The sequence below is a fragment of the Cornus florida genome, unplaced genomic scaffold, assembly GCF_030987335.1.
Source record: "Cornus florida cultivar Cherokee Brave unplaced genomic scaffold, ASM3098733v1 CherokeeBrave_3.0.0_Hap2_Chr11, whole genome shotgun sequence".
NCBI classification, from domain to species: domain Eukaryota; kingdom Viridiplantae; phylum Streptophyta; class Magnoliopsida; order Cornales; family Cornaceae; genus Cornus; species Cornus florida.
In genome coordinates this window covers 35,914,186-35,923,001 of record NW_026775581.1, presented here as the reverse complement: position 1 = coordinate 35,923,001, position 8,816 = coordinate 35,914,186, and the positions used below count along the sequence as shown (strand labels likewise).

The following is an 8,816-nucleotide window of genomic DNA, read 5'->3' as shown; positions in this document are numbered from 1 at the left end:
CACATTTGCAAAAATCAATCGAATATGTCTCCTTGAAAAAGCAAGAAACATGCTCCCTCTTGAACTATTTAAAATAATCCTCTATAACACAGAAGATCATTTTACAACTATCAAAAAATTTTATCTTGATAATCATGAAGAAATAAACCATTTCAACGTGATTTACATTGGGAAAACAATTCCAAAAATGACTCTTTTCATTGTCCCAAGTTTTGAATGATCAATAGAACCTGTCGATTGGGAAGTAATTAACAAAATTACATTGTCCTCACATGATTGTACTTCATGGAATGTTTTTTCAGCAATGATCAAAGCCGTGATATACAAAACAACAGCTCATTGGAAATTTAGTCGTAACATGACTTTCTAGATTTCAAGTACTATTGGATGGTGAGAAAAAACAAAAATTTTCCAGCCTTATCAGATATGGCTTCACAAAACCGCTGAAGACAGCGAATTCGAACATCACCCAGTATTAAATTCATACCAGATCGCAGAAAGGATTAAACCCTTTGATCTTGCCTTAAACAGTCTTGTATATTTTCAAGATAAAGCTCTTAGGGTGATTCAAGATATTTTAATGGATCCACCTTTCGTCAAAGTATGTGATGGAAGAAGACTTTTCATCACACAGCTGACTATCGATTACCCAACATATTCGGCAAATCAGTTAGTTGAAGCTAATGTATTTTTATAAGAAATTCAGTGTCTCACATTAAAAGCTCCCACAAATATAATTATAGGTGTAGAACAATCAAATGTTGACTGGCATGAGTGTTATGCTCAAAGTCCAGATAGTAGTCCTCCATTAGATGAATATGAACTACATAATCTCATCAATACAATGGAAAACTGAGATTATCTTCTTCTTGATCGACGGCACAGCAATACAGCACATAACAAGAAGAGATGTCATAATCTACTATTCCTCAACAGTCAGAAGCAAAGACAAAACACTATTCATAAACAGTGAAAGTAGATTCCATCTTATCAAAATATTATTCTTCAACAATACATTTACTATTCACCAAATAGTAAAAAATATTTTTACTTTTTCTATATAAACGAAAGCATTGTTTAGCTTTTGGTATCTGAAGCTTTCTATTGTTCATGAATAGTGTTTTCATAAGATGGAATCTACTTTCACTGTTCATGAATAGTGTTTTGTCTATACTTTTCACTGTTGGTGAGTAGTAGATTATGACATCTCTTCTTGTTGCGTAACGACCCGAGTTTTTATTTAACCCAGTGCGTGAGTTATGACCCAAAATTTGACCCGATAGCGGATCCGAAGTGCGGAAGCAAAGATAAAACAATGGTCTCAAGAGACACAACATGTCCCTAAGACACCAATGTGACCCTCAATGAGGTCACGGAACCCAAAGAAAATAATTGCGGAAGCAACGTTTCAAAAACAGACAAGAATGAGCCTAGGGGCAAAAATGTCATTTCCAAAATGAAGTGGGTGATACTGAGCACACCATTGGAAAGACAATGAAAAATTAATCAAGATGGACTCAAAAATCTCATGATTCATAGTCCGAACGAAGGAGAAATGGCAAGACGAAGAAAAATGAAGACTTAAGGCTAAAAGGGTGAATCGGTAATTATCTAAGAATATCTGGGTGCAATCGAGCACACCATTGGATAGACGATGAAAATTTAGTCAAGTTCAAAAAATGGTTCACTCGATTTGGAGTCCGGACGAAGGAGATATGGCTAACGGAAGAAGAATGGGCAAAAAGGTCAAAAAGTGCCAACCCAAGAACATCTAACCGGTTACAAGGCCTCCTAACCGGTTAGAAGGCAAAAAATCATGATCACAACACTGCCCCAAGTCATCTAACCGGTTACGAGGAGGCTACCATTCGTACAATTGTACTAAAAGTCAGCAAAAAGCTGACAGTAGGGGTTTTTTGGGAAAAATGGGTTTTTGAGGGCCGAGATGACATTTTTTGGAAAAACACAAAGAAGAAACCCCCCTCAAAATTGAGTTTTCTATGTGAATACGTGAAAAAAAAAAAAAAAAAAAAAAAAAAAAAAAAAAAAAACCTGAATATAAAATGCCCAAAATGCCCCTCCATGAAATTAGGTCCTGAGGGTCCAAAAAGCTGGTAAATGAAAAACAGAAAGCTGAACTTTATGATGGATTTCCGGTACGAAGATGACATTTTCTGGAAAAACATAAAGAAAAAACCCCCCCTAAAATCATGTTTTTTAAGGGACCATGTCAAGACCAGAATTTATTTCCCTAAGTAAAATCCCCAAATGCCCTTGAACCGGATTATGCAATAAAAGTGCAAAATGAGTCCATAGGAGGCTCAAATTGCCAAGGAAGAGGTATTGCCCGGAAACGACCATGCACGAAAACGTAACTTACCTATAAGGATGTGCTACAATGGTCCACGACTTAAAAATACCACCGATGCAAAATTCGACCCCCCCAACAGTCAAAAGGGCAAAAATGGACTTGAAATGGAAAACATGAAATCCAAAAATATAAAATGGAGTCAAATGACCATTTGGCCCTTGGCCACACTTCATACATGATTAATGAAACCCTATGAAAGAATGAAAATGGAATTCCCACACCCGATGCAAACGTGGTGAAGTAATGACTTGCAATTTTTCAAGGTTTTCATAATATTCTATGAAGTCAAAAATTACATAGGATGCAAAATGATGATCATTGGCCATCGGCCTCATTTCATACATGTCAAATACATTGTAAAGAGTATACTTAAGTACACATTACATTCATGGAATCCAATATACACATTTTTACATAAAAGGCTACAAGTGGCATTTCAAGCCAACTTTTACAAGAATTAAGACCTTCAAGTTTACTATCATCCAAGGAATGATGAACATCATGAACTAAGTCTTCGTACCTGATCAAAACCTCCAGTAACTTTGGGGTGAGTAAACAAGTTTACTCGTACAGAATGAGCATGCATCGACTCGATTTCTTTTGAGATTTTTACATTAACTTGAAACAATCCAAAAGGGGTCATGCCACCTAACGTCTATGTCAAGGTGAGACTCAGGGAGCATCCTAAGCTACTCATACAATTAAAATGAGATACACGATATACAAGCATACCGGTTACAAGTGTACTAAATGAAGATGAAAGTATGCGAGGAAAGTATACAAAACACAGGTATGCTAAACAAGATCAAAAACACACAGGGCAAGTATACAAGACACGAGTGTATATACTAAATGAAATCTAGATACAAGAAGCAAGTGCACAGTTTCAAGTATACTAAATAAAGACTGAATGGACAAAGTGAGCCTAATGTCTATGCAATTAGACAAGGTAGGAAATACTCCAAATAACACGATAAGGTTCTTAGGTCTTCAAAAGAGAACACTTGAAATCTATGGGTCCAATGATTTTGCATGTTGATATAAATCATTACATGTGGTCCATGCCACCTAGAATCTAAGTCAAGTTACATGTATAGGATCATTCCTAAGTCATGATAGCATAAAGTAACATGAAACGAGATAACTAAGAAATTTAACAAGATTGAGACAATTCAATTAACACGACACGGACAAGGTGTGAAATCAAGGATAATGCATCATATCTATGCAATTAAACAAGAATGGAATATTCCACGCAACACAGCAAGTTTAATATATGAAATCAAGAATAAGGCATAATATCTATGCAAGTAAACAAGATTATAACATTTCAGTTAACACGATAAGAGTTATACATGATATCAAGAACAAGGTATAGTATCTATGCAAGTAAATAAGATTGGAATATTCCAATTAACACGAAAAGGTCTTAAATCCTCAAGGAATACAACACTTGAAATTTAAGGAGTGAAATCACGGATGAAGCATAAAATCTATGCAATGAAACAAGATTGGCACATTTCATATAACACAACAAGTTTTAAATCTTCAAGGAATAGCAACTTGAAATTTAAAGAGTGAAATCAACCAATGTGGAAACTCGGATATCGCCCGGATTAAAACCGCACTCTTGGGATCACTTTAGGGCTACTAACCCATAGGTACCTTCCCCTAGTGTGCACTATAGTTGTGGAGGGACAATCCCCCGTACTAGAACCAAGTCCTAGCCATGTCAATTCCTGATTGATATCCTAAGTTCCAAAATCAACAAGTTGTGCAAGTCAAGATAGTATCAAGATACAATAAATGCATTAACCACGTTTCATGCACAAATAAGATTTTGGAACACACAAGTCAAGCCCAAAGTTTCAACTATAATGGCATGTGAAATGTCAAGAAATCATAGTGTGCATCTATATAGCTACAAACTAGGATTTAAAACACAAGGAATCCATTGATATGAATATACCTCAAGTATAAGATAAATGATTTAATTATTTACTAAACAATTAAATCATTCCAATGTAAGGGTGAAAGTTCATTAACTACATTAAAGGAGCTAAGTTGCAATAAGTCATGATATATGCTATAAAGGCAAAAACCCCATGAAATAAATGTCCAAAACATTAGAACACTAAGTAGAAATTAATTAACCTAATTAATTAATTTCTCTAGAAATCAAAGTTGTCCAAAAATTCTCAAAATAACATATGTGAATGTCCATTTCATGGTGATTGTAAATATCACATCAATTTCACAAAGTGAGCAAGATATCATCATGTATAATTTAATTAATTTAAAATTAATTAAATCTCTAGATTTCAAAGGTTATTCAAATGATATCAAATTAATATATAACAAGAATTAAGTCATGGCCATGCCATATATCAAGTCAAAAATGGAAAACAAGTAAGGTACAATTAAGTAGAATATAAATCAAATTTAAATTAATTGAAATTAAACAAAAGCAAGCATACAAGTTGTATAAGCATCAATAACATGCAAGATAATTAGAATATAAATTATAACACCCCTTGCCTTAATTTGAGATGAAAATCTCAAATCCCCACCAAAAGAAAAGTGATTCGAATCCGACGATACTTTGGGGTTTTGTCGGAGACAACACAGTAAACAAGAATCCCAAGGAAGCCCCATGAAAATCATAACTTGACTTCAAACCCGAACTCAAAATTTAGCCAAAAAACGGGTTCTAATAAGGGGAAAAGGTAGAACACGACGAGGCCTACGATAAATGTTAAAGCCGAAGACTTTCTACCAAGGAAATCAAGTGGAGGAGAAAAAATAATGAAGGCAACCCCTTGGGCTCCCATGGCTACTGGCCAAGAAGGGGAGGAAGATGGTGAAAAAGTGACTTTTCACTTTAAGACATTCTATTTATAGCAGAACCCTAAAAGTGTCCCAAAAGGGTCCCGCCTGGTATGAAAAAGTGAAATTTTAGCAGACGCGCTCAAATAACAAAACTCTATGAATAAAAAAGAACCAAAATGAGAAAATATGAATAACGGAAGAAACGCCATTGAAAATCAAATCCCGAGTAGAGAGATATGCCCCAAACAAGTTCGGCAGCAACTAGGGTCAGAAATCCTTAAAATTGGGTGAGTGCCATAGGGATTATTCATTTGGTTGACAAATGCGGCATTTACTTATTCATGGTGTTCACTTTGCACATGTCTATGGGGACAATTGGAAGTAGAATGTAAGACACTAGAACAAGTTATGCAAGCTTCATTGGAATTATGATGATGATGACTAGAGGAGGAAGACACTTGATTCATCGAATTTTGGTTGATTAAAAATTGATTAAACCTTTGAGATAAAGACTTGACTTCGGCGGCTATGACATTGGAATTGTCAACTCGATATAAGTCGACATTTTTCCTTCCACCTAGATTTCTACTATTTTTAGAAGATAAGGATTGATGTATTGAATTCTCACTCATGCTTTCATAAAGACGCCATACATCATCCTCATGCCTATCAAGATATGAACCACCCATGGAAGCATCTACCATTCCTTTAAAATTATCCGACAAACTTTCAAAGAAAAATTGCACCAATTGCCATTTAGGAATGTCATGATGTGGACACTTCCTAAGCAAGTCATTAAGATGCTCCCATGCCTCATGAAATAATTCCCCTTTCCCTTGAGAAAATTCTCAAATTGAAGTTCTCATTGCATTGGTCTTTAAAACCGGATAGTACTGTTTCAAGAACTTTTGTTGCATTTTCGCCCAAGAAGTTATCGAAAAAGGCCTAAGATTGTTGAACCAATATTTTGCCTTATCTTTAAGGGTGAAAGGAAAAAGTTTTAATCTCAAAACCTCTTTCGGCATGTCCGTGTATTTCACGGTGGAACACACTTCAAGAAACTCATCCAAATGCTTGTAAGGTTCTTCACTTGGAAGTCCATGATAGTTGGGAAGCATTTGAATAGTTTGCGGTTTAATTTTATAATGATGTGCTTTAAATGGGGGTAATTGAATGCATGTAGGTACATTATATTTATTTGGCACATAATGATCATTCAAGCAAGATGAGGATTCACAACCGGTGGTGCTACATAAACACCTTGATTACCTTGAATAATGGGAGGTTGTGGAGCAAAAATTGGCCGAGGCATTCCCAATGGAACATGGCCTTGTTGTTGTGGTTGAATGAAAGGCCTTGGCATACCTAATGGTACTTGAATGTTGTCATGATGCACATTAGGGTATAAGATACCTTGTTGGTCGATGTGACCGAGGTCCTCCACATGGTCCTTATTGATGTCTTCCATTGATGAAATGGAATGAATATAATTACCCCTTCCCTTAGAATTATGAACAATGGAATCAAGATTCAAATTAAGTGGGACAAGAGTAGGATTTAACGACCTATGACCATGTATGCACAAACAAAACAAAAATAAGTAACAAACAAGTAGCAATCACTTCTCCTTCACAACAAATTAATCAATAAACCTCTACATACAATGATCCCATACTCCCATGCTTTGAACAATATGGAAGAAAAATTAAATTGCCTCCACGCGGGTTCACGATCTATCTAAGATATTAAAAACTTGCCTGTATGCGGGCTCACGATTTAACTAGAGAAAGAGTTTAGAAAAGCTCACAAAGGGTCATTAAGCAACTTCAAATTGTTTTTCAATTTTTCTTTTCTTTTCTTTCTTTGCTTTGCTTTGTTTTGCAATTTTTTTTTCCTTTTATTTTTGAGCTTTTTATGCTCTTGCTTAGCTTTGCTTGGCTTGCTTTTGCTTCTTTTGCTTTTCAATTTCTCTTTGCTTCACCTTCTTGGCTCAATTCATCTAGCCAATCAAGAATAAACACAATAAGTAACCAAAATAAAATAAAAATAAAAATAAGATAAAAAAGTACTAATTTCTAATTAATATCCAAAATACGACGGTGCCAATCCCAGGCAACGGCAGCAAAACTTGGTGTGCTCAAGATCCAAGCATACAAAAGAGAGAAGTGTGTAGTGTGGCCAAGTTTAAATTTATAGAATGCCACTACCACTTCCAACTAAAAATTTAGCTAGAGTGAGTAGGGATCGTCCCAAGGGAAAGAAGGTGTATTTGTGCTTGGAAATTAATGTCGGATTAGTAGGTTGAGTGATCAAAGATGGTTGGTGATTAATTAAGTAAACTAAAATGCAATAAAAAAAATGCAAGTAAATAGCAATCTAGAAAATAGAGAAAAGATATAGGAGAGAGGTCTTGGGGCTTAGAGTCACCACTAAGCTTCACTTCATCGAACACTAGCAATTGTACATTAATGGGGAAATTTAAGTTGTAACTTATGTTTGTGTGACACTAATTGAAACTAGGCATGGATGACAAATAATTATAGATTGTTTACCCAATTTTAATGAAAAGCACAACCTATCAAGTGAGACCAATATCCATTCAATAAAACCACAATTAATGTACACACAAATATCTAGAGGCATGCACTCTTTGCATTCATAAGTATGGAACATCAAGAAATAAGAATGGATTGTTCACCTACCTAAGAAATTAAAGCAATTACACTACAACTAGGCTAGAGACATGAAATTAAACTAATTAAACTAGAGATGTGATACAATCCATCAGGAAACAAGTGTGAACCATCAAATAAATTACAAGAGTGTTCCATTAAGCACTATGCCCTGACCATCACTAGATTAACATCATCAACACACATAGACATGCATCAATTTCATTTACTCTAGAGACAAAGACATGAACATCAATTCTAGTATACATAGACATATAACTAGAGCCAAATGATCAATTGAAAGCATTAATCCATACAAATCAAGTAGAAATCACAAGATCTATATTTATTCATGTCAAAACATCTATTACAACAAAAATTCCTAAAAATACACAAAAGCTAGGTTTGAGAAGCAAGTCTAGGGGTTATCTCTAGCCCCAAAAGAATGATTTAGCCACTCATTTTAGTGGTCATGGAACCCTCAAGGGCTAGCTTGGAGGTTGGTATTATCATCTTCATCCTTGCTTTCTTCCCAAAACCCTAGTTCTAGAGAGAGGAAATATTTTTCTATAATTGGTAATATCTATCTATGATGGTATAATATAATAATGTTCAATAAATCAATTACGTACTCCTTTGAGTAAGGACTAAGTTAGAATTACAGCCTATGATTGGAAGAAATTCGCAGCTACACAAGTTAAGTAGAAATCGGCATGCTCAGGAATTAGACAGTTCACTACTAGCAGGCATTTTGATCGATCGGATACTTAGCTTTGATGGATCAAAGCTGACGTGGCTTAAAAATATCTTCCAGGCATTATCCAATTGGCTGAGCTAGCACCGCCTCATTTCGATCAATTGTAGATGTTGATGTTCTCTCGTAATAGCACGATATCATCTAGGATAGCTCTATGTAAAGAGGATGTCGAACCTATAGGGAAATG

At 35.2% G+C, this 8,816-nt stretch overlaps 1 non-coding gene across 1 annotated transcript; it reads left to right on the top strand.

Moving 5' to 3' along the window:
- The first annotated feature begins 5,962 nt into the window (after positions 1–5,962).
- LOC132287423 (small nucleolar RNA R71) lies at positions 5,963–6,069 on the top strand. Its single transcript, XR_009473019.1, has one exon. It is a non-coding gene; the product is annotated as a small nucleolar RNA R71 (small nucleolar RNA).
- Positions 6,070–8,816: the final 2,747 nt, after the last annotated feature.